Source organism: Vicia villosa, linkage group LG1 (genome assembly GCF_029867415.1).
Source record: "Vicia villosa cultivar HV-30 ecotype Madison, WI linkage group LG1, Vvil1.0, whole genome shotgun sequence".
Taxonomy (NCBI): domain Eukaryota; kingdom Viridiplantae; phylum Streptophyta; class Magnoliopsida; order Fabales; family Fabaceae; genus Vicia; species Vicia villosa.
In genome coordinates this window covers 82,022,270-82,044,319 of record NC_081180.1, presented here as the reverse complement: position 1 = coordinate 82,044,319, position 22,050 = coordinate 82,022,270, and positions in this window count along the sequence as shown.

The following is a 22,050-nucleotide window of genomic DNA, read 5'->3' as shown; positions in this document are numbered from 1 at the left end:
AAATACACAAAAAATATTTTTAGACTTCTAAAATAATATATTATTTTCTGAAATAAAAATATTTTATTTTCTTCAAAATTTTAATATTTTTGCATAATTATTTAGTATATATTTATATATTTGCTTTTTAATTATTCTAACCAATCAAAAAATCATAAAAAAAATTGTTCTTTGTGTTAAATATTGTTTATATATTATAAACTAATTTTGTACATATTTTGAATAATTTTCTTTTTAAGTTTTAATTATTTGTATAATTATTTGCATAATTATGTTTTAATTAACTTAAATCAATTTCCAAAAATTCCAAAAAAATTAGTTTTGTTTTAAAATTAATTAACAAATATTTTGTACATATTTTAAACTTAATTTCTAGGTTTAAATATATTTTCATCTTTTTTCTTCATTTTAATTTAATTAATCATGCATTAATTATAATTAAAACCAATCATAAAAATTCCAAAAACATGCCTTTTATGTTTCTTGCAATTTAAAATTCCTAGATAAATGTATAGGATGTCAAATTCATGTAAATAGGCTAGTTTACATTTCCCGCACAATCGATGTAATAGCGTAGATTTACTTTCCGCACTTTACATTTCCGCACTTTAATTTCCAGCAAATATAAACTGCGTGTATGTCAAAGATAAAATTGAACCGTTAGATCACTAACTTCAAAGATAAATATCTGAATCCAATCACAATCACACTTGCACCTCTTGAGGTAATCCCTTCTCATTCCTTTCAAAATCAAAATCAAAATTCTACTGTTTCGAGTACAAAATCGAACCTTGCTTTTATATCCGGTGAAAGGATAGATTTTTAAAGGAAATAGGATAAAGACCTTACAACTCAGGGTAGACCTCCTAGTTTGCTTGCTCAAATCAAAACAAACAAAATTCTCATACACTGTTGATTTTTTCAAAACTTTCAAAAAAGACAATACTTTGTATACATCCAAACACGGGTTATTACAAAGTTAACGTTCTTTTCAAAACATCTTTCGAAAGATAAACAAGCATTTTGTATACATCCACACACGGATCATTACAAAATTCAATTTACAAAGGTATTTGAAACCACATATGAGCAATTTCAGAGCAATTGAAAAGTGATCGAAAAACAAGTGAGCTAAGCAAACTTAAGAGCCCATGGATAACCATGGATACAAAGGGTGTTAACACCTTCCCTTTGTATAACCTACCCCCTTACCCAGAATTTCTTAAAGGTCTTTTTTCTGTTTCTTTTATAAACCTTTCCTTAATTGGATAAAATAAAAGGTCGGTGGCGACTCTGTGATATTTTCAAAAAATGCGAAAGCATTAAGCGACAAAAAAGAGTCAGTTCACGTATCTCTACAGATCAGAGGTATGGCCCGGTATTAAAAAAATCGGAGGTCCACAGAGTGTTTCGAGGAAATCCCTAAAGCAAGGGAAACTCGAGTTACTCTATGGTTTGTGTTTTTTAGAATTTGGGAACTTACGCCCGAATGGGACCCTAAAGCAAGGGAGATCCAAGCACTCGAATGATTCCCTAAAGCAAGGGAGATTCAAGCTTCCATTCCCTTTTTAATGATTTTCACTTTGATTATTAATGTTTTAAGTATTTTCTTGGTGTTTTTTAAAGGGATTTTAATCAAGCATTTATTAGATGTTTTAGTGTTGAAAGAGAAAAAGAAAATAGCCTAAGTATGAAGGGAATTTCTACCTAATGTTATCATGGTTTCTACCTAAGGTTAGGAATAAAAGAGCATGGAAATTAAAGTCACATTAGAAGCAAAAATTGAGAATGATATAATGGTGCAAAATTACACACAAGCATGAAGTAACAAGTCAAAATATAGCACAAAAATGAAGTAAAATACTACTATTTTTTATATGACAAAAACAAGGATTCTAATCAAACAAAAGAATTAAAATACAAGCCTAAACTAATATTTTTTATGAACATTTTTATGTATCAAAAAATTGTATTAAAAGTCTAAAATTAAAAAGAAGAAAGTTGGTGTTTATCATCTAAAGAAAATATGAAAAAAACTAAGTAAAATCTAAATTGTTAATTGAGATAAAGGGAACAGGGGGTGTCAAGTTGAGTTATAGGTGTAATCAGTAACAGGGCTCAGGGCCCAGCCCAAAGGGTGTTTATTCAAGTTTGTCAGCACAAAAAGTATATGTGGGCCTCCAGGGGTGTATTCAGAATTCGGCCCAACAGATTTCAATCTTGGTCTCAGAATTGTCAAAAAGGATAGGCCACATGGGGGCGTGATAGCAATTTCGGCCCAGGATGGTTATGGTCCACATGTTTTTCGTTTTCAAACAAAATAACAATAAAAATTATAATAACAAAGATTAAGCATGCGACGCTTCAACTTCTTACTCTCAATTCTCTCTTTCTCGAACCACCTACGCCGGAAATCGCCCCACCGCGCCGGAGGCGGCGGAGCACGGTCCATCGTCCAACATTCTTCCTTCATCTCTTTCCCCCTGACCTCACAACCTTAAATCTGCTCTTAGTTCACTCCAATTCCCTTTCCGTTCCTCTAAATCTAAGCAAACCTAAAACCCTAGCATTTTGAGAATTGGAATTAAACGAAACTAGCGAGGAATACGGATGCGATACCTTGGGGGAAATAATCAGGGAACACAAATCTACCACATAGCATCAAGAAAAGCAAAAAGGAGGACGCATAAGGGAGGAGGCGAGACTTACCTTCTGGAGATGCTCCGGCGGTGATTTGAGAACCGGAGATGAGGCTCCGAAGGCTCAAGTGCGGAATAATCAGGAAGAGCGGCGAAGGAAGCTCCGATTTCAGGTAATAACACGAATTCTACAGCTTCTTGCCATATTTCTTCTCCTATCTTCTTCTCCTTCCCTTTCTGTGCTATGGCGTTGTCTGTGTGATGATGATGTTGGTTGTTGTCGTCGTTTTTGCAGGTCGACGATGACGATGAGACGACGATAATAGTTGAAATTGAGGCGTGATGAGGACTGAATGTGCGAAGGTGAAGATTGATTGCTTAGAGATGATGAAGAACGATGGATGCTGGTGATTGATGAAGATGTGGTGGAATGTTGTTGGTCACGTCACGGATAGAAGCTGATGATGAACATGATGGATGAAGTTGTGAAGATTCAGTTACAAGTTTGTTGTGATTTTGTCAGAGGTGAAGAACGTGGACGATTGAACAACGGCGATGATGATGATGAAGGTGTTGAAGATGAAGAAGTTATGGTGAAGATGATGAATCGAGAGAAATCGAGGAGCTCAAGAATTCTATCACGGTGAGTTTCTTTATCGCTTTTTCTGTTATACGATTCTTCTTCTTCTCTTTTTTCTGTTTCTTTTCATGGAGATGATGATGAAATTGAGGTGCGAAAGAGTGAAGGTTGCTGGTGATGGTGAAGTGTGAAGAATGAAGCGTGATTGAATTGTGGAGGGAAGCATGGTTTAAATAGGTTGAGAAGGGAATACATGGACCGTTAGATCTTAGGGATTCTGTTAGGAATTAAAGGGTGAGGATTTAGTCGGTTAGAGCTGTTTAGAGAGTTTGTTATTTCTGTTTCGGTGGTTGTGTGGCAGTTAGGAAGTTAGTTAGGTATTGAGAGTTAGTTATGTTGATTTAAATTCTGCAGGGGTGGTTGTTATGTTATGATTCTGTTTGGAGTTTTTCGATAGCTAGTTATGGGATTTGTTATGGGCTGATAACAAACTGTTAGGAAGTGGTGTTTTGAAAAGTTAGGAACTAAAGCTGAGTTTTGTATGAATTTTATTATGAATGTATGTGTGTATGCTGAATGTATATGGTATGAGGGATCTTTGAACTGGTTTTGGTGTGGTTACAATTAGTTGTGAAATTGTTTGGTGGTTAGAAGTTAGGTTGGCTATGATATGTTGAATGAATATAAACAAAGGTTGAATACTGAACTAACACGCTTGTTTTCGATTTGACTGCTGGCTTATATGTTGCTGCAGGGACTGGAGTCAGATTTCGTGCATTAAGTTTTGTGGAGGCTTAAAGAATGACGCTCGATGAAATGGCTTTATTGAAGGTGGCCCATGAGCTGCGCGCGCCGGATTACGAACTCTTCGTTACTGTGATGAACTGTACTGACTGCCCTAGTAATGCTTATCTTTGTCCCTGCTGGATTAGCTCAAGTTCGGACTTTATTGTATGTGCCGGACCATTGGGATTTGAATTAGAGCAAGGAGAGCTTAGTGGAAAGCAGGAGAGTCTGGGATGAAGGACCTTGTGGAACGAGGTCACTTAACTGGCAGGGTGAAATTGAAGATTAGAGGAAATAGGCCTAGAAGAAATCTTGTGTAATGCAAATAGTAAATGTAGTACCCTTGAATTTTGGATTTGTCATGAGATATAATTTGTAATGAATTGTTCTTTTTTTTTACCAAACAAAAGTCTGAAACTTCTTTTTCCTTGTATGTGTACTAATATGAACTTTTCAACCATTTCCCTTAATTTGCACCTTCCACATCCGAATTAGTCATAGGTTAACAGTTGACAGAAAAGTCAACTATTGATCGAAAATGTAATGAACAGAAACTCTTCTCTTCAAATGAATTTCAATACTTTTCCCTTCATGTGCTTCGATTTCAACTCAAATTCCCCACTCCTTGTACTCTCATTTATGTTTTGTAAATTAACCCATAGGTCCCATTTTGTCTTGACGAGGTTTCTTATTGAAGATGATATTTGAAACATAGAGGGAAACCTTGTCTTGAAGTACACAGTAACTATGAATCCATATCATGCTTTCACAGTCCAATGCTCCCTGAAGCACAAGATGAATCAGTGCTATTTGATATGTACGCCTCAAAATCACTATGAACCGTTCAAGATCCTTGATCTCAATGCCAATTTTGTTGATTAATGATGCATGAGTCATGTTAATGTCCTAATGGAGATATGCACATGAATGAAAAGCCTAAGCCAGTTAGAAATTAAGGGTAGGACAAATTTGGGGTATGACAAGAAGAAGAAGAAGAAAGTAGATCAGTGTGTGCCACCCTTAAATCTGAAAAACACAAAAAAGAAAAAGAGGCCGAGTTTGTAGATGGGAAACCCTAGCAACGAAGAAGATTGTGTTTTCTTAAATAACCCAATTTTAATAATAATTTTAATATTTAATTTTAATGACATGGAAAAAAATGAACGAAATGATAATGCCACGTAATTTAAAAAGTGCCACATAGGCGTTTTTGGTAGCCAAAGTTGGGATGGGGGACCAAAAGTGTTTAAAAACAAAACAGGGGGACTAAAATCGTGAAAACACTAAAATAGGGGGACCAAAACTGTAATTTAGCCAAGTTATTTTGTCGACTTTTTGGATCAAAAACTATATTTGAGATTGGTTCAAGTCATGACATTGGTAGAATCTCAAAACCTTTTTAAATTTGCAAAAAAAAAAAAAAGAGATTCTAGGAGTGTGATTCGTATCACACATCCCATGACTCAAATTAAATGAAACAGAAACCGCCATGATATGTTTGAGCTATCATGACCCGAATCATATCTTATACTTGATTTGAATCATAACACCCTTGATTCGAATCACGGTTTGCACTTAATTTGAATTATGCAAAAATGCATTTCTATGGTTTGCCATTGTCTCATTTGATTTGAATCACATGTTTCACGACTCAAATCGTGTGACTCAAATCACACATCTTCTGACTCGAATCATAGATGGGTTTCTCATTTATTCTATATCTTGATTCGAATCACTTTATCATTTGACTCAAATCATACTTTTTGCTTATGACTCGAATCAAACATTATTTTTCACTCATTTTTGTGCTAGATACCCATCACCTATAAAAATATTATCCTCTCAAAACCTTCAATAGCCTATCATAACATACATCCACAATTGATCTAAGATTCACAACGCACTTTTACTCTCATTTATTTTAGATCTTGATTCGAATCACTTTCGAAATTATTTTGGATCTGATTTTTTAGTGTTCTTACAAATGAAATATTTAATCTTTTACCTTATTCTTCATTCATTTCGCATGGATAAAATCTTTCATCTATGAGGTGTTAGATCTCCGAGGAGGTTGTTTGTGATTAACATTTTCTTGGAAGAGTGTTGTGGCAGGTTTTGACAAATCCAACATGAAAAGAATGAAGTTTTTCTCTCTAGGATTGCCTTAGTAGACATGTGTGAAGCCTACAAAGTCAGAGTTATTCTCAATCTTCAGACAGTTCAAGGCTCAAGATACCAGTAGGATCAAGGAACGATTGCTGCATAATAGAGATACTGGACCAGGTTCTTGAAGCTAGAAGATTTACATTAATTTCAAGTAAAGATTTTGCAAGAGTTCGGTTTTTATATCGTGTACAAGTCATCGAGGATTAGGATAGAATATTGTTTACTTTTTCAGTATTTGAATTGTGATTGTACTAAAATATCTGTAAAAATTGTTATATCATTGTTGAAGAAAAGTTTTTAAATGAGAAATCACTGGAGAGTGGATTAAACTTAGCGAGGAAGATAGCTGAACCACTATAAATCTTGTGTACACTTCTCTCTCTCTCTTTCTCAATCACTCTCTCTCTCTCTCCCTCTCTCTCTCTCTCTCTCTCTCACTCTCTCTCCTTTTTTACCATTAGGATTTCTTTTAGTAGCAATTTACTCACAAGGCATAGGATTTGTTAGAATTGGAACTTTTATTTTGTCTTCTTGAAGATTAAACTGAAAATTGTGATTGTAGAATCCATATATTGTTGGTGTTGTAAAATCACAATTCTCGTGTAATTTTATCAACTATTCAATACAACTCATTAGTTTGAATAGTTGGTTGAATTTACGTTTTAATCTTGATTGCATTGTGAAGTGTTTAAGTCATTACATGTCAATTCCCATCTATAAGCATAATCTCCTTTATACTAAAATGTGTTTCAGTCATGCAAAATTATTTTTGTTTTAAAACTCTGATAAAAAAATTTTAAAATATTTTCAACCAAAGTTTTATTTGGGAGGTCTATTTACCCCCTATTACCTCTAGACCGTCGAGTACTCAATATTATTTTCCAATAGTTAGCCTCGGAGATGGTCTTTTGATCAAGTCCAAGCGACTCAAAAGTTTGGAAATATGGGTGACGATGATTCGAATGAATGTATAATAGAGCATAATTTTTTAAAGATGAGAATTATTCTTATTGGAAGGGAAAATGTGCATACACTTAATGTTAATTAACAAGCATATATGGGTAGTAATTACCGATGACCTTTTATTCCAAAAATAAAAGTCAATAATTATGTTAAACACCTAAAAGATTGGACAAACGATTAAACCAAAAAGGCATCATATGATTTGAAGGCGAGATATATACTTATCTATGCATTGAGTGATAAAATATATTACTTTATCTCACATCATAAGAGTGCACAAAAAATGTGGAATGCTCTTTAAGTCCTTTATGAGAGAATTAAAGACGTTAAGGATTTAAAATTCACTATGTTGACAGAGGAGTGTGAACTTTTTCGTATGGAACCCACGAAATTTGTGAATCCATGCATATTTGTTTTCTCCATTTAATCAACAAGTTAGACAATTTAGAAAATTATTTTTCTAATAAAGATTGTGCTAACAAAATTTTAAGGTCTAAGTGCAGGAAATATGGTAGCGCCACATATCAAGTGGTGGCATTTGAAGGGTGAAAACAAGGAATTTTCCAACACAAGATCTTGGAAGGAGGGTTTGGACAACCACAAGGAAGTGTAAATGATATACATAACCAAGAGATTAGAAAAGTGACAAAATAGATGTTGGGTGAATCAAGAGGTTTTGGACCTAGGGGTAATGAATTATGGTGGTGGAATAAATGTGTCTAGAGTAAAGTTAACGTGAAAAAGGATTGTTTTAAATAGTGGTATATGTGTAAAAATTCTAAATCTTGGGAAAAGTACAAGAAATTTAAGAATGAGACCGAATAGGCGTTGAGTGAAGCAAGAACCCAAGTATTTGACGGATTATACCAATCTTTAGGAATCAAGGAGGGAGAAAATTTTATATATAGGCTTACTAAGGGAAGAGAAAGAAATACTAGAGATTTGGATCAAGTTAAGTGTGTTAAAGATGAAGAATACAAAGTGTTAGTTTAGGTAAAAGATATAAAGGATGGGTGGAAGACGTATTTTTACAATATATTTGATGAAGGATATGATATCTCATAGGACTCTTGTTAGAACAAGATTTGTTCTGATCAATATTCTTAGTTTTGATGATAACAAGCATATGAATTTTGTATGAGATAATGTAGTACTCTAATACTAGGCAATTTCCATTTCAGGAATTATATAAAGAGTATGCACAAAATCAGCGCAAGAAGCACTGACTCGGAAGGTTCAGCATGCAACATCAGAACATGGTCTGGCAAGACATCAGAAGATGGTCAAGCAGAATCAGAACATGGGTCTATGGAAGCATCAGAAAAAGTTGAGATCAGAAGCAGAAGCACTGAAGTTCTCATGGTATCACGCTCAGAAGCACTTCAAGGTCAGAAGACAAGAAGATGCTCTGCACCAAGCTGTTTGACTCTGATGACATTCAAACTTTGTTTACACAAACATCAGATCAGAAGCAAGTACTAAACTGGCAGGCTACTCTGACTGACAAAAGGAACGTTAGAAGCTATTAAAGGCAACATCAGTAGACACAGCGAAAACAAGGCTCGAGGTAGTTGACAAAAGAGTGAAACATTAAATACAATGCTGTACGGATTACGCAAAGCATTAAATGCTCCCAACGGTCATCTTCTCAAGTGCCTATAAATATGAAGTTCTGATGAGAAGCTATGTTACGAATTTTGAATACAACACTTGCGCATTTTACAGAAACGCTGTCAAATTCAAAAGCTCTCAAACTTCATCATCAAACTCACTACATTGTTGTTGTAATATCTTAGTGAGATTTAAGCTTAAACTTAAGAGAAAATCACAGTTGTGATAATAGCTTTATAAGAAGCATTGTAACTCTTAGAATTTGTTTACATTAAGTTGTAAGAACTAGAGTGATCAGGTTGTTGATCAGTATACTCTAGAAAGTCTTGGAAGGTATCTAAGCAGTTTGTTCCTAGAGTGATCAGGTTGTGATCAGTATACTCTAGAAGACTTAGCAGTTGGCTAAGTGGAAAACCATTGTAATCTTGTGTGATTAGTGGATTAAATCCTCAGGTGAGGTAAATCACTCCAAGGGGGTGGACTGGAGTAGTTTAGTTAACAACGAACCAGGATAAAAATCATTGTGCAAATTGTTTTTATCTTACAAGTTTTAAAGCTACACTTATTCAAACCCCCCCTTTCTAAGTGTTTTTCTATCCTTCAATTGGCATCAGAGCGCCGGTTCTAAGGTGCAAGCACTTAACCGTGTTTAGAAAATATTCAGGAAGAGAAAAACATTAAGTCAAGATGGTTGAGACTCCACCACCTTCATCTACATCTACATCTGGCTCAGCTGAGCAATACAATGGAAATGGTAACAATGGTTATACTAGACCGCCAGTATTTGATGGTGAAAACTTTGAATACTGGAAAGATAAACTTGAAAGTTACTTCCTTGGTCTAGATGGTGACTTATGGGATCTTCTGGTGGATGGTTACAAACATCCAGTGAACGCTACTGGCGTAAGGCTTACAAGACAAGAAATGAATGATGATCAAAAGAAGCTTTTCAAAAATCATCATAAATGTAGGATTGTTTTGCTGAATGCTATCTCTCATGCTGAGTATGAGAAGATATCTAACAGGGAAACTGCCTATGATATATATGAGTCATTGAAAATGACCCATGAAGGAAATGCTCAAGTCAAGGAGACCAAAGCTCTTGCTCTAATCCAGAAATATGAAGCCTTCAAGATGGAGGACGATGAAGATATTGAGAAGATGTTCTCAAGATTTCAAACGCTAACTGCTGGATTAAGAGTTCTGGACAAAGGCTACACCAAGGCTGATCATGTAAAGAAGATCATCAGAAGCTTACCCAGAAGATGGGGTCCAATGGTGACTGCATTCAAGATTGCAAAGAATCTGAATGAGGTTTCTTTGGAAGAGCTAATCAGTGCCTTGAGAAGCCATGAGATAGAGCTGGATGCAAATGAGCCTCAGAAGAAAGGTAAGTCTATTACATTAAAATCTAATATTAAAAAAATGCACTAACGCTTTTTAGGCTGAAGAAGTAGATTCTGAAGAATCAGAATCAGTAGAAGAAAATGAACTATCCATGATCTCCAGAAGGGTAAACCAACTCTGGAAGAGCAAGCAAAGGAAGTTCAAAAGCTTCAGAAGTTCAAAGAAGTTTGAACGAGGAGAATCTTCTGGCGGCAGAAGATCTGACAAGAAGAAGGTCATCTGCTATGAGTGCAATGAGCCTGGACACTTCAAGAATGAATGTCCAAAACTTCAGAAGGAGAATCCAAAGAAGAAGTTTCATAAGAAGAAAGGTCTTATGGCAACATGGGATGATTCTGAATCAGAATCAGAATCAGAATCAGACTCTGAAGGAGAGCAAGCAAACCTTGCACTGATGGCCACAGTAGATGATGGATCAGAATCTACATCAGAATCAGATTCTGAAGAGGTATTTTCTGAACTATCTAGAGAAGAGTTAGTTTCCAGTTTAACAGAACTTCTGGAACTCAAGGCTCATCTTAGTATCAAATACAAAAAGCTGAAAAAGCAATTTGAATTTGAAACTAAGAAGCTGGAAGTGGAAAATTCTGAACTGAAGGAAAAAGTTTTAAAATTATCCAAAGATATTGGATCTCCTTCTGAATCAGAAAAATCCATTCCTAGCCTCAATCATATTCTGAAAGAATATGACTCAAGCTTCAGAAAGTTCCTATCTAGAAGTATTGGCAGAAGTCATCTTGCTTATATGATATATGGTGTTTCTGGAAACAAAAGGTTTGGTTTTGGCTATGAGCGTGATACCTCACATAAATTTGAACCTGTTGATGATTTGAAAATCACATACAAGCCATTGTATGATCAGTTCAAATATGGCCACTCACATGATATCAAGCTCACATCACATGCACAGAGTTTTAACACTACACACACCAAGAAGCATGTGACACAACCTAAAAGATATCATGCTGACAAACCCAAAGAATATCATGTTGTTCCTCCTGTTACTTATCATGCTAAACCCAAGTTCAATCAGAACTTGAGGAAAACTAACAAGAAAGGACCCAAGAAATTGTGGGTACCTAAGGAGAAGATAATTTCTGTTGCAGATATCCTTAGCAGCAAAGAAGACAAAGCACAAAATGTCATGGTACCTGGACTATGGGTGCTCGCGACACATGACGGGAAGAAGGTCTATGTTCCAAGACCTGGTGCTTAAGTCTGGTGGAGAAGTCAAGTATTGGAGGAGATCAGAAGGGCAAGATTATTGGCTCTGGAACCATCAGTATTGGTAACTCTCCTTCCATAACTAATGTACTTCTTGTAGAAGGATTAGCGCATAACTTATTGTCCATAAGTCAATTAAGTGACAATGGTTATGACATAATCTTCTATCAAAAGTCTTGCAAGGCTGTAAGTCAGAAGGATGGCTCAATCCTATTTACAGGCAAGAGAAAGAACAACATTTATAAGATTGATCTTTCTGATCTTAAGAAGCAGAAGGTGACTTGTCTTATGTCTGTTTCTGAAGAGCAATGGGTCTGGCACAAAAGATTAGTACATGCTAGTTTGAGAAAGATTTCTCAGATTAACAAACTAAATCTGGTCAGAGGACTCCCAAATCTGAAATACAAATCAGATGCTCTTTGTGAAGCATGTCAGAAGGGCAAGTTCTCCAGACCTGCATTCAAATCTAAGAATGTTGTCTCTTCCTCAAGGCCGTTAGAACTTCTGCACATTGATCTGTTTGGACCAGTCAAAACAGCATCTGTCAGAGGGAAGAAATATGGATTAGTCATCGTAGATGATTATAGCCGCTGGACATGGGTAAAGTTCTTAAAACACAAGGATGAGTCTCATTCAGTGTTCTTTGAATTCTGCACTCAGATCCAATCTGAGAAGGAGTGCAAAATCATAAAGGTCAGAAGTGATCATGGTGGCGAATTTGAGAACAGATTCTTTGAGGAGTTCTTCAAAGAAAATGGTATTGCCCATGATTTCTCTTGTCCTAGAACTCCACAGCAAAATGGAGTTGTAGAGCGAAAGAATAGGACTCTACAAGAAATGGCCAGAACCATGATCAATGAGACCAATATGGCTAAGCACTTCTGGGCAGAAGCAATAAACACTGCATGTTATATTCAGAATAGAATCTCTATAAGACCTATTCTAAATAAGACTCCTTATGAATTGTGGAAGAACAGAAAGCCCAACATTTCATATTTCCATCCTTTTGGATGTGTGTGTTTTATTCTGAATACTAAAGATCATCTTGGTAAGTTTGATTCTAAGGCACAAAAATGTTTCCTTCTTGGATATTCTGAACGCTCTAAAGGCTAGAAAGTATACAATACTGAAACATTAGTTGTAGAAGAATCAATCAATATCAGATTTGATGATAAGCTTGGTCTTGAAAAGCCAAAGCAGTTTTAGAATTTTGCAGATATAGATATAGACATATCAGAAGCTGTAGAACCAAGAAGCAAAGCTCCAAAAGCTGAAAGTCTCAGAAGCAAAGAATCAGAAGATCAAGTTGCTGCATCTTTAGAGAATCTCAGAATTTCTGAAGAGCCAACAGTCAGAAGATTTTCTAGACTCACCTCAGCTCACTCAGAAGATGTGATCCTTGGAAAGAAAGATGATCCTATCAGAACTAGATCATTTCTAAAGAATAACAATCAGAAGCAGTGATCAGAATCAGAAGGTGAAAAGTTCTATTCAGTGCAACACAACTGTCACCAAGAGTATTCTGATGGTGAACACGTGTATGTACGGTTGGTAAAAGCGTGAGTTAATCTGATGGGACGCCGCCTTAGGTAACCGTGTTAAATTATTTCATTTACCACGATCTCTCATCTAACGTCACTCATCATTTAATGCAATTGATTTCATTTAATTCTGTAACTGTTCATTCTCATAACTATATTGCATTCATTTTCAAATCCGTCTCTATAAATACAATTCAAATCATAACGTTTATCTTTTTCGCTCCCATTCTCTCTTTCCTCTTGCATGCATTTTTGCAACCTTTTCGGTCTTTTCTCAAACCCTAAGCGCAAACCTAGAAATTGTTTTTCAAATCTCAATACTGTTTCAATGGCCGCTTCATTATCTCACAATGTTGGCTCATCTGTCCCTCTCCATATGCAAGAAGAAGATCAGCAAATTACTCCGGTTATTGCCTGTTCTATTGCCAAAAAGGAGTTGGACATTATCTGTGAACTCATGGTAGACTTTGATAGTCTCGAAGAACATAAATTTCGTCTTAAAGAAGATATTCTTTTTCAAGGATGGACCTCGTTATTTGCTGAGTTATGTGGACCAGTCTACCCAGATCTTGTTAAGGAATTTTTGGTGCATGCTGTTGTTGCCCCTAAATCCATTATGTCTTTCGTCCATGGGAAGTTTGTGGTCGTTACTGAGAACATTCTGAGAATGATGTTCGATCTAAGAAACCCTGAGGATGCTTATGAAATTGATCAAAGGGCTGATTGGAATGAAGTGTTGTCTACCCTTTACACAGATGTAAAGGAGACAAAGCGAGTCAAGGACATAAGGGATCTTTATAAAATCTGGACCAAGATTCTTCTGGGGTGTTTCTATCACAGGAAAGGAACACATGTTGCAGACTTCGTCAACAATGAGCAGAAATACATTCTGTATTGCATTGCTACTCAGAAGAAGGTTGATGTTATCTACATAATCTTCAATCACATGTGGAATGCTGTGAGGGATTCCAAGAATGCCTTCAGAGTAAAGAAGTGTACCATCATTCCTTTTGGAAGAATCATTACAAACCTTCTGGTTCATTCCAAGATAGTTGAGAAATTAGAAGCTGAAGGTACCATCAAAGATCTGGCTGTCATTACTGGAAGTTGCTTGAATGCTCTCACCTTGAGAAAGATGAATGTTATTAATACTATCATCAAAGCCCCTCAACCTCTTCCTGGAGCAAGAAGCAGAAGAGATCCTATTCTTGCTGACTTTGAAACCTTCTTCAGAAGTGAAGTGCCAGGAGTCAGAACTAGATATCTGAAGTCACTCAAAGAAGATGAAGGAGTAAAAGATCAAGAAAAAGGTGCTCCTGCTAAAGAAGGTCGCAAGAAAACTTCTAGGGCTGCTGCCTCGGAAGATGTTTCAGAAGCTGCTCCTGAAGCTGCTGTGAAGAAGGAAAGAAGGACTAAGAGGAAATTTGATCATCCTTCTGATAATCAGGTGAAGGTAGTTCAGAATGTAGCTGCTGCTACTACTGTTGAGAAAACTGTTCCAGAAGAAGCTATTGCTGAAGAAGTTCAAGTTGTTTCAGTTGCAACTAAGAAGAATGTAAAGGAGACTGCTGAGAAGAAGAAAAAGAAGAAGTTGAATAAAAATGTTGAAATTGGTATAGCTGTTGAGAAGAAAAAGACAAGAAAAAGAAAGTTAATATTAAATGCCTCTGATGATGATGAGGATGTTCAAGAAGCTGTGATTCAGCAAGCTAAAACATCTCAAGGACCAACAACTCAAGCAGTTGGAGGTCAGAAGGTTGTTGCTAGTGAGAAGGAGACACTGGAATCTGCCAGAAGAAGAGAAATCTCTCTAGGGAAGGCTAAGATTATGGAAGAGCAGAAGAGTAAGAAGCAGAAGAAGCTTGAGGCTGTGTTTGAAGCTGTTCAGAAGGTATCCAAAGGTATTCATCTCTCTGAACCTGATTCTGTTCCTACTTTACGTTCAGAAGTTGCACCAATAGCTGTTGCTCAAACCCCTGAACCAGTAAATCAACCAGAAAAAGCCCCATCAGAATCTCCCATAAAAGTCCATGTTCTCACACCTCCTTCCTCTCCTTTAACCAAAACCCTTACTCCTCCTCTCTCACCCATCAAAAATGCTCCCATTCCTTCATCTCCACCCACAACCAACATTGCTTCTGACCAGGCCCTTGGAAACCCTGTTCTTGATATACCACCCCTACAAACTCTCTTTCCACCTCACACAAATATATCCACTTCTCAACCACCTCCTCATGCACACTTTGAACCCATCCCTTCCACCTCTCAAAACAACCCCTCTGGTTCTGGTCTTCTAGATTCTGCATCACATGAGCAATTGCTCTATGACTGCAACTACACTCCCAAGCCTCGTCCTGAAGCTGAGATGGTAGTGTTAGATTCTGAGAATGAAGCAGAATCATCTTTTCGGTTGGATAGAGAGCCTTAACCCTATTCCATTCCTAACCCTGATTCCCCAATAACAATAATAAAATCCCGCCGTGAGTACCCTATTGGTGTAAATTTTGAAATGGTAAAGAGGAATCTCAGAAGAGTCTTTGATACTCTCAGAATTGTTGAAAGTTCTGGCCTGAATGATGTTGCTATGCGAAAGTTCTGGAGAATCTTCCGAAGAAAAGCAGATGCTTGTTTTGAAGACTTCTGGTTTAGTCGTCTCGGAGGGAGATATATCTTTGAAGAGAAGCAGTTTGTTGATGAACTTGAGGAAGCAAGAATTGCTACAGCAATGGAAGCCAATCCTTGCAGAGATGTTGTGGTCTGGAGACCTCAGTATTCAGTTCTGCTTGGAGACTTTAAGTCGCTCTTTGACTTTCTGAGGGAGAATCCTTTTGAGAAAGACCCCAGCTTGGTCATTCCAGAAGTTGCTGATCCTCCAGAAGTTGAAGGTCCTTCTGCCCCAAGGAATCTAGCTGCTATTCTTCAGGCTCTTGAGAATGGAGATTCTGAGGTGCCTGCTGCAGAGTATGGAGATGCTTCTATGGAAGAAGCAGATGCTGAAGATCATCCTGTTGAATCTATTCCTGTTGAGGAAAATCAAGGTGATGGTCTGACTATAGAAGCTGCAGTTCAGAATGCTATCCCTCTGGACAGAAGTTGTGAAGCTTCTTCTGATGAACCTTCTCGTCTCGCAAGGACTCTGGAAGTTATTCAGAAGAACCAGGCTGAGCTATCTTCTCGCATGGATGAGCAACGCACAATCAATGCTGAATTCCGCACCTTCATGGAGAGGCAGACTGAGAGCAACAATGGGATTCATGACATGCTGGCCAAGATCATGTCCAAGCTAGGGTCATCTTAGTCTTTGAGTCTTAGTTGTTTTCTTTGTTTGCTGCATCTGTTTTCCTAGCATCCCTCTTGTACTTCTATTAATTTCTCTTTGGCAAATTAATGAAATCTATCTTTTCTTCTCTCATATTGTTTGTCTTGTTTTTCATCTGAATCTTTTATGTTTTTGATGTTATGACAAAAAGGGGGAGAAAGATGTGATAAATGATCTGATTTATTTTATCAGTTGCTGGGAAAAAGGCTCCACATTTCTAACAGAACTTGCAAAGTTCTATGTCTTTGACAGTGTTTTGCAGGAATTGAAGATCCTCTTTAAAGCTCAACATGAGAAGCAGAGACATATGGAAAAGAGAATCAAGCTCATGGAAATTGAAGCAAGCTGAGGGCTGTAAAGCTTCAAGATCAGAAGCAAGAAGGAAGAATGTTCTGATATTCTAACACATTCCTATTCCTTATATGTTCTGATGCATGTTTTTAGTTATAAAATATGCTCTATAACATTACTTGTTTTTGCTCTGATACATAATTATATGTTCTGATACATATTTTATGTTCTGATTCATTCATGCTGACTTTTGTCGTTTAGCTTGTTCTGTAACATTTCAGGATGTAGAGATGCTCTGATGATGCTCTGGTACATTCAACATTGTTCTGATACAATCTAGCATGAAATGATTCAAGAAGAAATTTAAGTTCTGAAGCTGTCCTATGGAAGCAAGAATCAGAAGCTGTGAATGTTCTGAAGATCTAAGCATATGTGATCGTCTCAACTAAAATGGAAAATACTCAGGAAAGTCCTTTATTTATTAAAACTCTTCCAGTATTTATTTCAGGGGGGGATTATTTATCTCAGGGGGAGATTGTTAATCTCAGGGGGAGACATATTCACACACTATGTTTATATGCTTATGCTATAGCTGTGTAATTGTCTTTAGCCGTCTGTTATTCTGATCGCAAATTCATATCATTTATGTATGTTTTTGTCATCATCAAAAAGGGGGAGATTGTTAGAACAAGATTTGTTCTGATCAATATTCTTAGTTTTGATGATAACAAGCATATGAATTTTGTATGAGATAATGTGGTACTCTAATACTATGCAATTTCCATTTCAGGAATTATATAAAGAGTATGCACAAAATCAGCGCAAGAAGCACTGACTCAGAAGGTTCAGCATGCAACATCAGAACATGGTCTGGCAAAACATCAGAAGATGGTCAAGCAGAATCAGAACATGGGTCTATGGAAGCATCAGAAGAAGTTGAGATCAGAAGCAGAAGCACTGAAGTTCTCATGGTATCACGCTCAGAAGCACTTCAAGGTCAGAAGACAAGAAGATGCTCTGCACCAAGCTGTTTGACTCTGATGACATTCAAACGTTGTTTACACAAACATCAGATCAGAAGCAAGTACTAGACTGGCAGGCTACTCTGACTGACAAAAGGAATGTTAGAAGCTATTAAAGGCAACGTCAGTAGACACAACGAAAACAAGGCTCGAGGTAGTTGACAAAAGAGTGAAACATTAAATGCAATGTTGTACGGATTACGCAAAGCATTAAATGCTCCCAACGGTCATCTTCTCAAGTGCCTATAAATATGAAGTTCTGATGAGAAGCTATGTTACGAATTCTGAATACAACACTTGCGCATTTTACAGAAACGCTGTCAAATTCAAAAGCTCTCAAACTTCATCATCAAACTCACTACATTGCTGTTGTAATATCTTAGTGAGATTTAAGCTTAAACTTAAGAGAAAATCACAGTTGTGATAATAGCTTTATAAGAAGCATTGTAACTCTTAGAATTTGTTTACATTAAGTTGTAAGAACTAGAGTGATCAGATTGTTGACCAGTATACTCTAGAAAGTCTTAGAAGGTATCTAAGCAGTTTGTTCCTAGAGTGATCAGGTTGTGATCAGTATACTCTAGAAGACTTAGCAGTTGGCTAAGTGGAAAACCATTGTAATCTTGTGTGATTAGTGGATTAAATCCTCAGGTGAGGTAAATCACTCCAAGGGGGTGGACTGGAGTAGTTTAGTTAACAACGAACCAGGATAAAAATCATTGTGCAAATTGTTTTTATCTTACAAGTTTTAAAGCTACACTTATTCAAACCCCCCCTCTCTAAGTGTTTTTTTATCCTTCAACTCTAGCAAACTCGACATCAAATAAGAGATTCAAAACTATAATTACTATCGTCGGATTTAGAGACAAGAGGTAAAATAAGCGTTGAAAATAATGAGTAACAGTAAGGTGGTTGGGCCAAACAACATACCTATTAAAGTGTGGAAAATTATTGGAGACAAAGGTATTTAATGGCTCACTAAACTCTTTAATTAAATTATAACGTTCAAAAGTATGTCATATGAATGGAGAAGAAACACTTTAGTTCTAATATATAAGAACAAGGGGAATATACAAAATTATGCAAAATATAGGGGGGGTTAAGCTTATGAGTCATACCATCAAGTTATGGGAAATAGAAATTGAACAGAGATTAAGAAAAGAGACTCAAGTTACCGAGAATCAATTTGGTTTTATCTTTTACGACGTGTGATAGAGCCTTATCGGATGGACCAACAAGACCTACACTTAATTTTTATTAACTTAGAGAAGACGTATGATAGAGGGCCTAGAGAGATCTTGTGGAAATACCTAGATAAGAAAGGGGTTATAATTTCATATATTCGATCTATCCTAGTGTTCGAACAGAGGGTGGAGAGACAGATGATTTTCCCATTACAATTGGTTTTCATCAAGGTTCAATCATAAGCCCCTACCTTTTTACCTTAATTATGGATGTACTCATGGAACACATCCAAGACCTTGCACTGAGATGCATGATTTTTTCAGATGATATAGTCCTTCTAGGAAAGTCGAAGAAGGATTTAAATGAGAGTTTGGAAACTTGAAGACGAGCTTTATAAACACGTGATTTTTGCTCAAGAAGAAGTAAAATAGAGTAAATGGAATGTAAGTTCAAAAAAATAAGAAGTGTTTATAATCTAAAGGTGAAAGTTGGAAGCAATATCATCCCTTAAGTCACACGATTTAAATATCTTAGGTCCGTAATACAAAATGATGGAGAAATAGAATGAGATGTAAACCATCAAATTGGGTGGTTGAAATGGAGAAAGACATGAAGTGTTTTATGTGACACAAAGGTATTTTTTAAGCTGAAGGGAAAGTTTTATCAGAATGCGGTAAGACCTGCGATTTTGTACGAGACAAAATGTTTTATTCTAAACAACGGAAAAGAAAATCTTGGTAAGTTTGATGCTAAGTTTGATAAATGTATATTTTTAGGGTACTCGTCTTCGAGTACAGCATATAGAGTTCACAATCATAGAACTTCTTTTGTTGAAGGGTCATCTCATGTGGCTTTTGATGTATTCTCACCCCAAAAGATGGGGAAATGTAGTTTTTCTGATGTTTCAATTGTGATAATGGAAAACTTGATCAACAAAGACATTCCCAAATAGGATCATCCTCCATAAAATGAAGAGGGAATTATTGAAGTCAAAGAGGAAAGAAAACAAGAAGAAGAAAAACAAGAGACCTTACCTCAAGTTCCTCTAGATTGGATTGTTGTAAAGGATCATTCGTTGGATTAGATACTCGAAGATATCAGGAAATGTGTACATATGGGATCTCAATTTAACAATTTATGTAAGTATTTTTCTTTCATCTCAAATTGAATCTAAAACTATATCTAATGCTTTATTTGATGAGGGATGAATTAATTATATGCAAGAAGAGCTCATTCAATTTAAACAAAGTTATGTTTGGAACATTGTTCCTCGTCTATCTGTTAAAACAGTCATTGACACTAGATGGGTACTAGAAATAAATCTAGGATACTGACAAAAGGTTATAATTAAGTTGAAGGGATTAAATATGAGGAGACTTATGCTTTTGTAGCTCGTCTTGAAGTGATTAGACTCTTTTTGGCATTTTCATGTTGTCTAGATTTTAAGTTGTATCATATGGATGTTATATATGTTGTTCTTGACGACTTTATAAATCAATAAGTCTATGCCTCTCAACCTCCTGGTTTTGAGGACCAAAAAGTGTTGATTATGTTTTTTAGCTTAAAAGAGCCCTCTATGGTTTTGAGGACCAAGAAGTCTATGCCGCTCAACCTTTGAGTTTATCTTGACTGCTTCGTAGAAGCTGATATAAACTTCACACCGTACGACGATCACCGTTAGACACGCCTCTTTGATGAGTTATTCTTCTACTTTTGATGGATGACTTGTGGGTCATGATTGATGTATCCACATCTACTTGAGCAATTCATTCTCCAGTTCGAGCACTTGCGGGGTATTCCTATAGCCCCCATTGTTGTTGCTCCTTCCACACTCCACCAAAGATATTGATGAAATATTTGCGGAGTACCGTGATCATCAAGTCCAAGAGGATGTATGTAGTGTAGCAGCTCCTCATCCACGGTGTACTACTTAAGGCACATCAAATGGTTTTTTAGAATGGTACTTACATGACATTTGATACAGAGTGCGAGTAACCTAGGTCAACCCGTCAAGAGATATTAGAGGAGGAGGAGGCTAGGTCGGACAATGCCTTTGATGTGTTGTCATTTGTCAGCGTATTGTGATTATTAGGATAGTGGGAATAGTAATGAGAGAGTTTAAGAAAGGCACTCTTGGGAGGACATCTATATGCCTAGCAGTACAAGAGGCAGAGGAGAAACCAAGAGGTCATATATACTCGGTAGTTAACTTTTTCTTTGTATTTTGTTAATTTGTATTTTGGTTTATATTTTATAAATAATGTATGGTTTGCATTAGACATAATATAGGATATTTTAATTTAATTACCTAAGTGCATAGTTTAATTGTATAACAATTATGTATAATGTATACTTTGTATAAATGACTTGAATATAAGTTTTATTAAAAAAAATGTTAAATTTATAACAAAATCACTTCCCATGAGTGAAATTTACTGTCTTGAGGGTTAATATAGAACTTAACTTCTATAATATCTACTAAGTTGTGAAATAAACACACTATCTTAAATTCAAAATATAGTTAGTCAGGAACATAATCTATAAACTCACCCTTCTATAATACGGAGATTAATTTACGTATTATTTTTTGATAAAATGAAAATGATTCACTTACGAAGAATTTTGATATATATGAGATAACATTTTTTTTTTGTTTATCACTGCCGGTTTATTCCGGTTCGGGGGTCAGTTCTGGCATCAAGTGGTTCCAGCCCCCTCCCAATTACAGTTGCGGAGGATCGAACTGTGGTTCTTCCTACCAAGTCTAGCGCCAATCACCACTAGACCAACTAACGATTGGTTATATGAGATAACATTTAGAGATTAACTCAGTAGTATTCCAAGGATATTTTTGAGTTTCTTAAGACTATGTTTGGGAGTTTGGAGGAGAGTGGAGGGGAAGGCTTCCGAAAGCGGAATTTAAAAAATATATAGAAAAACATTTGACATTTTAAAAAAAATGATTTTGTTTAGAATGATAAAAGAGTCATATCGTTACTAAATTTTTAATTTTCAGAATAGTATAACAACCTAAAAGATATTTTGAAAATTTATGTAAGCCCTCCAAAACCCTCATTCAATACAATTTTTGAGTTCCCCATTTTATAAGGTCTTTGGTGTTATGAATAAAACCAAACCTTTCAAAATCCTCCTACCCAAAATCTTTTTAGTCTTTTCTCTCCATTCTTCCTATTTTCTAAAGTCATCTCTTCCTTTCCCCTCCAAACTCGCAAACAAAACATATGCAAACAAAGTCTTTTTATGGGGAAGGGTGTCTCACGGAAGGGTGAAAAGAACAAGACAATTTCTTTATAGA